Source organism: Lissotriton vulgaris, chromosome 2_1, assembly GCF_964263255.1.
Source record: "Lissotriton vulgaris chromosome 2_1, aLisVul1.2, whole genome shotgun sequence".
NCBI classification, from domain to species: domain Eukaryota; kingdom Metazoa; phylum Chordata; class Amphibia; order Caudata; family Salamandridae; genus Lissotriton; species Lissotriton vulgaris.
In genome coordinates this window covers 765,051,293-765,060,565 of record NC_141687.1, presented here as the reverse complement: position 1 = coordinate 765,060,565, position 9,273 = coordinate 765,051,293, and positions in this window count along the sequence as shown.

The following is a 9,273-nucleotide window of genomic DNA, read 5'->3' as shown; positions in this document are numbered from 1 at the left end:
GGGATGGTCAGTTTAATGGTACCAAGAAATGCTTGCCATATGATAGCAACAGAACATTCACACCCTGGTCACAATTGAGGCAATGCTTAATTACTTGCTGATTAAAAGTAGCATAAAGTCACACCATGTGAAGAAACATAAACCAAATAGGGCAGGGCACATACTAATGTGGCACTAGGGTACCCAACCTGACATAGATCAAAATTCAGAAACTTTATACCTGAAAATAATGAACAGTAACCACTAGAGATTCTAGTGGCTTCATTGATCTATAAGTGCCAAAACAAGAAATCTCAAAAATGATCAGCCAATAAATGTAATCTAGTCATCTTAGAAGATATAGGTGAAATATCATTTTTCATTCATGATCAACACATGATATACATCAGAACAACTAGAAAGTAAGGGAAAATAGAAAAGTTACTTGTCCTTTTCCCTGGGTAATAGTCGAATAAACAAAGTGGACAAGTCCTTGGTAGTTATTAAGGTCGTAGTTCTTGACCCGTACCTACGCAGAAGGAGCGCAAACAACAGATAGTTGTTTAAGGAAACCCCTCACCCACCTACCTAGTAGGTGGCATGCGTAATCATCGGGGCCCAGCTGGATTCCTGAGTGCAATCCAGCTGTGCTTCAACGCTTGAACTACAGCAGAGCGGGTTGTCATGTGAAAAGTGCAAAGTGCTATGTGAAGTGAAATGATGTGCTACAAAATGTCTCTAGGAAGTACCCTTATGAAAGTTTTAATGGAACGGTCCTAGGACATGGGTAAAAAACATTGTCGGGATACACTTGAGGTTTTAAAATGAACCTCTGTATCTCTTTAAAAATTATTATTTATTATAGGTCTACTGTTCAAGAGTCTTTCGTCAGGACCAACTGAACGTGCGTGACCAGGGGAAAAGGGGCCACTGTGGTGTGAATATCAGCACACACCCTAAAGTGTGCTGTGAGTGTGGTGGAATCTTGTTACTTACAGATCCTATGCAGCGAGTACTTTGACTCTGTTAGCAAACTGCCTCATGGATCCGATCTTAAAATGTTACACCCATTTCCGACCTAATGTCTTGGGCTAAAAACCATTGTAACCTACGTAGTAGACCGGATCCCGCCGTTTCCTTCAACAACTATCTGTTGTTTGCGCTCCTTCTGCGTAGGTACGGGTCAAGAACTACGACAGTAATACCTACCAAGGACTTGTCCACTTTGTTTATTCCAACACATGATATATACAATGTACGTTTTTTTATATTGTATTTATTGTGTGTTAATAGTGAATTTAAATATTTCATCTATATCTTCTGAGATGACTAGATTACGTTTATTAACACATGATATATATACAATACACATTCACCTTCCATTTGTTTCTTGCTGTAAAAAGTTAACACTCTTACCAAAAAGCAAGTGTGATCGTTTTCCTCTTAGTTTGCAATTAATCTGGGATGTTGAACATGGTATATTAGACACAACTAACAACAGAAATTAGTTTAGATTTCTTCTGACACGTTGAAGCAATTAGACACTTAATATAAGTCATCAGCAGGTTATAGATATCATAATATAACAGACACTAAGTAGGTAGCTGACTTCAGGTGGACTTTGGAGTAGTATTTCATTACATAATTAATTGTAGTCTTTGAAGTGTCATAGATTTACCTCCTTTTACTCTCAGAATTCCCCCACTCTATGGACTAGTGATCTGCTGTGCCTCAGGCTGTGTTCCGGGTCCTCACATTAGTCAGTGGCTCAACACAATAGAATGAATGCAACCAGTCAAAAGCCTCAACACAATTTGAACACAATATTATCAAGCTTTTGAGTGTTACCTTTCCGTGAGTTGTGCCCGGGGTTATGCTTTTCCCAGCACCTTCTAAGTAGGATATTTCACAACCAAAACATGCTACTGGCATTAGGTCAATGGTTCAACGTGCAGGAACAGCGGCTCTTGACCTCACGGGTGAATAGCAGCGCTATACAAACTCCTGATTGATATAAAGGGAATCAGACAAGGTTCTGACCCTCATGGTGAATAGAGGAGTGAGCGATCCAGGGGCAAGGCACCACACAAGAACAACTCACGATCTTCCGGGAGCTCAGCATCTGGCAATTAAGCCAGTCAGGCAGCGGAAAGGTATATCACTGTTTAACCGTCATGTGTCCCACTTGCCTTAGCATTATACTCACCAGGCCATTTGACAGACTTTTAGGATAACCACCATGAAAATGAGTTCCATTTAGATTGAATATATGTAGGCTGTGGGGTTTTAGGTTTAAACCTATAATAACTGATAAAACCCCACTGAAAGAAAAATAGCCCTCACCGGTGAAAACATATAAACACTGAAAAAACACTTGCACAACCACAAACTAAATGCCATTCAAAGAAAGGAAAAAGAAAGTGAAAGTCATTTTGTTCTTACTGAAGGGGTCAATAAAATGTATCTTTGTTATACAAGCTAGCAGTAAGAAAGACTGGCCAACATTATTCTGCCTGAGTTTTGTTCTTTAGGGATGCCACTAAAATATTGTTTCTTCTTCCTTTTACTTTTTTCAGTTTTATGGCCTTTGGTCTAAAGATGCAGGGTTTAGTTTCACGTTTTAGGTTTAGTTTAATTATTTTATAAACTGTAGAGAATCAGGACATATCAAACTCACATTTGATATTTTGGCTGCATTTGATTGTTTCACTGATAGGTAAAATGGCTAGTTTCATAAAAATCTTCATTAATATGTGTCATCACATTTGCCCACAGAGAATGGGTAAAACCCCTTAATAGATTAGACCATAGTTTCTAGTGGGTCTGTATTGATAGTAGGTGAATTGCCAACACCTCAAGCTTTAAACATTAAATCTAAGGTATAGTGACAAGTATATATATCACCAAGCATCTGAAATAGTGGTGAAAACGTGACACCAGACTTTTGGAAAACATGGAACGCAGTGTCACTTATTATGCTCTGCAAAAAAGGTTCTCTCCAAGTTCAACAAAGATTGGAGTGATATTGTTTGTATTTGTAGTGATTCAGCTACGTATATAAAAAATTTGTGTGATGACCTGTCAAAATTGATACCCGAGCTGTAGTGATTCCCTGTAGGAGATCCTGGCCACTTGTAAGATGGTATTCTGAAAGCAACTTTACAATCTTCAGAGGTAATGAGGGATGCTATTGACTTTTTAGTCCATTCTGGTGCACTGTTTTCTGATGCCCAGGAACTAAAACGCAAATGTTTATAATTTCGTGCTTTATGTGGCATCAAAGAAAGAGTCATCCAAACTGTGCTCCTTAGCTGACGGTTCAAAGCCCAAGGGGCTATGAATGCTGAGAGGGCCTTTTCACAGACGTTTACATGGGTAGGAAAGCGCGAGCGTACATGACCAAAGACTCACTGAAGAAGTATTGTATGGTGTACTACAATAAGATTAATTTGCAAAAATCTCTTTGGACCTCATATACAGTATACGTACACTGTCTATATACCATGTTCTTTCAGTGCAGAAAGCAAGCAATGATAAAAGCAAAACGTTCCATAAACACCGGAAAAACACTTTTTCTGTTGTTTTTAGTGGCGTGAAAATGTGTAACCACTGATAACAACTGTTTATTAAGATATTAAAAACACTGAAAAAACCCCACCAGAATTTACCAAAAATAGAAACTGAAAACGGGACAGCCTAAATATATGTTATGGGCAGATCCTGAAAATCCGGCATGGCTCCAGCCCTCCCGACGTAGACCCATTCCATGAGGCTTAAAAAGTTTCATGAAATGTGGTGTCACTATTTATATCTGTGATGCTCTTCAATAGTTTGCCTTTAATTTTAATTCTCAAATCAAAGTTGTTAGCAATGTGCAAACCTACGAACTCACAAGCTGCCAACGTGTGTGTCTCATTATATTGGCTGCCTATTCCCAGTCACGGTCAGTGAGGAGCTGATATCACACGGTGGCAGGGAAGGCGAGCTGGAAACCCACGTAGAGTGGGTTTCCAGATCGCCTTCGGAGGCTCTAAGCAGCCAGTTGTCATTAAGAGCTGTGAAAATACCTAGGACATTAGCAGCAGCCTCAGCTAACTATTTTGAAGGGGTGGGAGCAGAAGTGCCTGCCATGCAGTTCTTGTTATGAAGCCACATCCCTCGAAAGCCCCTTTCCCCCCAAATGAAAACATTTTTTTTTGTAATGCCATGTGCATGTCTGAAGGTGGGTGATCCGGTGCTAGAGTGGCCTGTTTCTGAAATAGAGACAGAAGCTGAGGTGAAACTGCCTGAATCCGGAGAGGCAGCTGTTCTGTAGGAGAAATGCAAATAGGATTCAAAATACTTTCGGATGAATGCTTAATTTGTTTGCATAAACTCTACTCGAAAACGCTTCAAACCCACTGTGTGTGCTTTTACTGTGTACATGTTAGTGCTGGGGAGGGCACACGATTCCGGTAGAGAAGTCTGAATACAAACGTCCTCTTCAGTGGACAAGTTGCAGTTCGTTCCTACTCACACTTACACATTGTCAGATTTAAAGTGTCTTAGGTCACCACCACCACAGCCTGCTGGGAATCCGGAGTTAGCAGGACAGATAGCCTTAGTGTCATGCATGCTGATCACACCCTTGCTTGAGACCCCTGCATACCCTGCATTGGAATTTTCTCTGTGCAAAACGATAACTTTTTGGCTTGTCCTGACTCTGGGGCGGCTCCTTTTACCCTTTCTACCTTGTGACTGCCTCTGCGTTTAGGGATTTTGTGTACGTTTGCGAGAAAATGTTATTAAATGTATATATGTGTAATCAGGAGCATTGGGGGTATCCTGTTTGTTACAACTCATGCAGACTCTTTCCATTCTGACTGAAAGCTGCCTCCACATTGAGACTACCTCCCTAAATCTGACAGCAGTCCCATGAGAGAGATTATAATGCAAAATAATACGAGGGAACACCCTCTCAACTAGGTTTAATGCATTTTTAAAGCACAATTACCACCTGCAAAGTGCGAGTAATTATCTCGAAAACCCCAGCAACAGGAGCCCCTGAGGCAATTCTGTCACACCACACTTTCTTCACTGGGCCTGGTTACCACAGCTCTGCGAATGAGCTCGAAGGAATTTGATTGACCGATCAATCATACCATTCCGCCATCAAAAACACCAGTTATAGTGACCCTCTCTCACTGTCTGGATGGACACCGTGACCGCAGTGCGTTATGTAAGAGGTCCGCAATGAACACGTAGAACATTAGCTTTTATTGCACAATTCAAGTTAAATAGCTCACATTGTTGGTGGAAAACATTCATAAAATTCACAGTAGTTTTGTAAAGCTGTTCAGAACTGCAAGGTTATTTTTTTACATTTATATGACAATTTACAATATAAAGAACACATTCAGAAATGAGGATTCTCCTTGTTTTTACAATATATCCCTGTGCGATCCATAAAAAGTTCTTGCAACTGTACACATGGCAGCATGACTAATCCCTGTAAAGGCGTGAAACAATCGGACAGAGCCATAACACAGACGTGTTTCACAGAAGTATAAATCGAGCATTTAAACAATGTTCTGCACAGGTGCACCTCAATTAGGCAGCTTCTGACATAGCATTCTGGACCTGACTATATATCTTGGGTATCGACATTTTCAGATTACGGTCGCAAGACCTGCCTCCCCCACTTTGAAACATATCCATAAGGTTAACATACACCATTCGCCCACCCTCACATCAATTTATCTGTGATTCAAGAAGCCATCCAGCAGTGGAGAATCCTATTGATGACCAACGTCAGCAGATCGAAGCACCAAGAAGAAAAGTAATTGGCAGACGCTATGCAAATACAAAGTTGCATAATATATCATATTAACATTATAACAGGTAGACTGTAAATAGACTGCAATGGTGCAGGTTTGCACCAACATATACCCCATGGACATTTGCAGTGACTGGCCAGTGCAAAAATTACATTTTGCATGCCTGTTCAGAATGTTGAAAAATTCTACTAACACCAGAGCAGGCCATGTGCTCTGGAAAGGTTGGCGCAAAATTGCACTGGCACAAGCATAATCTTGTCTTAGGAAAATGTCAGTAAAAAAGACACCACCACCAGTGTGATCAGATGTAATTTGAAAACTTAAATGCAGAAATGCTGCGGTACCAGTGGAATCATTGGTGTTGTGACAGTGCTATAGGCTCTGATGCAATGAGAACATGGATCCCGCGCTCCCATTTGGGTTGTAAAAAACAGCAAGAACAACGATGCGTTGGGCTTCTCAGACCCCTGGGCCCCAGTGCCACTGCATCTGCTACACCGATGATAGCTCTGCTCATGACTGGAATCATGTAATCCAGAAATGTCAGTGCAAATATGCTCGTACAGAGATGCAGTCCTCATAATCCGGTGCGCTGTTGTTTTAAGTTTCGAATGACAGCAACATGTTTTTTGACAAATGGCCTACATTTAGCAGCAAAATAAGCAGCTCGATCCACAAATATACAGACTGGTAAGGAATTCCAGTCCTATTTTATAGCTCCTAGGCCGTGGCCATACATCATGTTGTCTAGTATGATCCTTGTGAGCAATAGTCATACAATTTTTAAATGACAGAGCACTCATTTAAACTTCAATCACATGAGAAATCAGAACTCCAATTGTAAACTGATATTCTGATTCATTTGTTAAATATATTTTAAACTATATATAATTTAGACGGTGCTGGATAATCTGAGATCAGAATATAATACATCTATAACATATACCTACAATGAGCACATCTAAATAAATGATGCATTTTTTATCAAGTGTCTTTGAACACAAAGCCTGTGTTTAAATTCTTCAATACGATTTTTTTTAAAGTACCTGTCTGACCATCAGTGGTGTCTTTAGCATCTGAGGATGCTAGGCAGCTGTTTTATGACACATAATTGAGCTGGCCTCACTGTCTTGGTTATGTACCGAGATGGGTGATGCAGAAGTTGCTGTCAAGACGTTGCTGGATTGTGCTGCATGTGATAATATCCCATAGGAACTGGTTTCTTCTCTTTCACATCTGCTCCTACAGTCACATACTTGAGCCAGACTCAATGTACACCGGTTGCTGGGGTGTTTAGCTGCCTACAACGCTATGCTAAAGCGACAGGATTAACCGCATCATTGCTACAGCACATTCCCGTGCTGTGCTGCAATTTTAAAAATCTCTTGTTATGTGACAAGGTCAATTCGTCATAAGCACAGCGCAGGTAACACCCATGACGAGTTGACCTTGTCACAAGCATCGAAGGGGTTAAGAAGGGATCCGCGTACAAATCTGGAAAACACACAGTGGTAAACACTACCTAAGCCTTTTATGATAAAGTGGTCACCTTGACCAACTAAATAAATAAATTAAAGAAAAAGAAATTCATAGGGTACCTCTGTGAGATCTCTTGGCGTCGGCCATCAGGATGGCGTTGAAGTGATGCGTTTTCAGAGTTCCCTTATAGCTGAAGAACCTGGGTGATTCTCTGAGCTGTGGTAGAAGAGAATTCCACTGGATGGGCCATGCAGTAGAGAAGGCTGTACCTCCCCTGGAGTTGAGCTGATGCCTCGGTACAGCTAACAGAATGTGCTTCTGGCTTCTTAGCATACACCCCAGAGTGAAGTGTGAAATTCATTGACTGAGAGAAACTGGGCCCAGCTGATGGTAACACTTGTACAACCAATAGCCCATCTTGCTACAAAGTCAGTCCTTGGCTGGCAGCGAATGTAGAACCTCTCGCCTGCCTGGGGGACTGCATTTTTAAAGATAACAGCAACTGGACATTGCACAGGCAATGGCCTTTTCTGTGCATTTAAGGCAATGGGACAGATTCAGCCAGAAAAAAAACATCCCAGTTGGAAATCTGTATATGAACCAAATACGACACACACTCCAAAATAGTATAAATGCGCATAGCTGAGCAATTCTTTACTAGAACAAAGACACATCAGTCGGTGAACACTTTTGTGCTACAACACAGGAGCTAGGCAGTCCTAAATGAGGACCTTAAGACTTCAAGACACATTTGGCATTGGCTGGGAGAAACAGTCTATTAGGTTTTTCTTTTCATTTTATTTGTGGCACTAGACACATATGCATTCTTGTTGCCCCAGAGGACAATGCAGATATGTGGTGTACTATTGAATCAACATGATACCCATCTTTTGCTGGTACCAAACCATCCGACTATAAGCAAAATAACTTAGTTCACCATCCTTCCGCTTTGGTCTTACCGTTGTTGGTGAGATCCTCTTTCTTATTCACAAGGTCACTGCAAATATGTCTAACGTCACAAATCTCAACTGCTGAACTCTATACAGATGTTGTGGCATATTCTGTGAGGACCTTAGCTAGAGGAGCATGTTACTAGAACTACTATGGGCCTAACCCCAAAAAAATGTCCTTGAGTAAGCACTATTCACATGTGAAAAAACTGAAAGATGTGTATACACCAAGAACTCTACATCTTTTGAACTCTTTTATTGCATCAATTGGTCGACTTACTTAAGTCTTGATGTGCTCAGTTTACTTTTCTCATTGAAACTGTAAATCACCCAGACATTACTGTTTTTCTCCAGTGCAGGGGCTTTGTTGTTACTGTGCAATTAGTGTGGATCCTTTGGGTCCCACCTAGAGCGGTTACGAGGGATTACCGCCCGCCCTTTTTTGCCTGGACTGCTGTACTCTGTAGTAGCATACACCTTGCGGTTACTCAGGTGTGCGCCTGGTCATTTCTGGAATTACCCCAAACCCTCCCAGTTGAATTCTATCCTCTGATATCATGACTGAGAAAAATCTGTAGCAAGCGTATTATTCTGATTCCACGAGTCACACAAAGCAATGGGCAAGTGGCTGTTCCTAAGAGAATGTCAGGAGAGTGGGTCATGCCCATCACGCAGGCCCTTGTCACCAGCCATTTCGACTACGGCAACGCTCTCTATGCCGGAATTTCCATCCAGCTCCTCAGAAGACTCCAGACCATACAGAATGCTGCAGCCAGACACATCCTGGACCTCCCCAAATGGACCCACATCACCCCGACCTCAGAAACCTCCACTTGCTCCCCATTCAGAAGAGATGCCAGTTCAAGACCCTCACACTCTCCTACAAAGCCCTTTACTATCAAGGACCAGCTTATATCAACCATCGACTGAACTTCCATCTCTGGCGAACTTCAGAAAAAACTCAAGACATGGCTTTTCCACAGAGACATGGCAACCTCAGCGCAGAGATACCCCTAGGGGTGACAGTGCTGTGCTCTACAAATACTAAT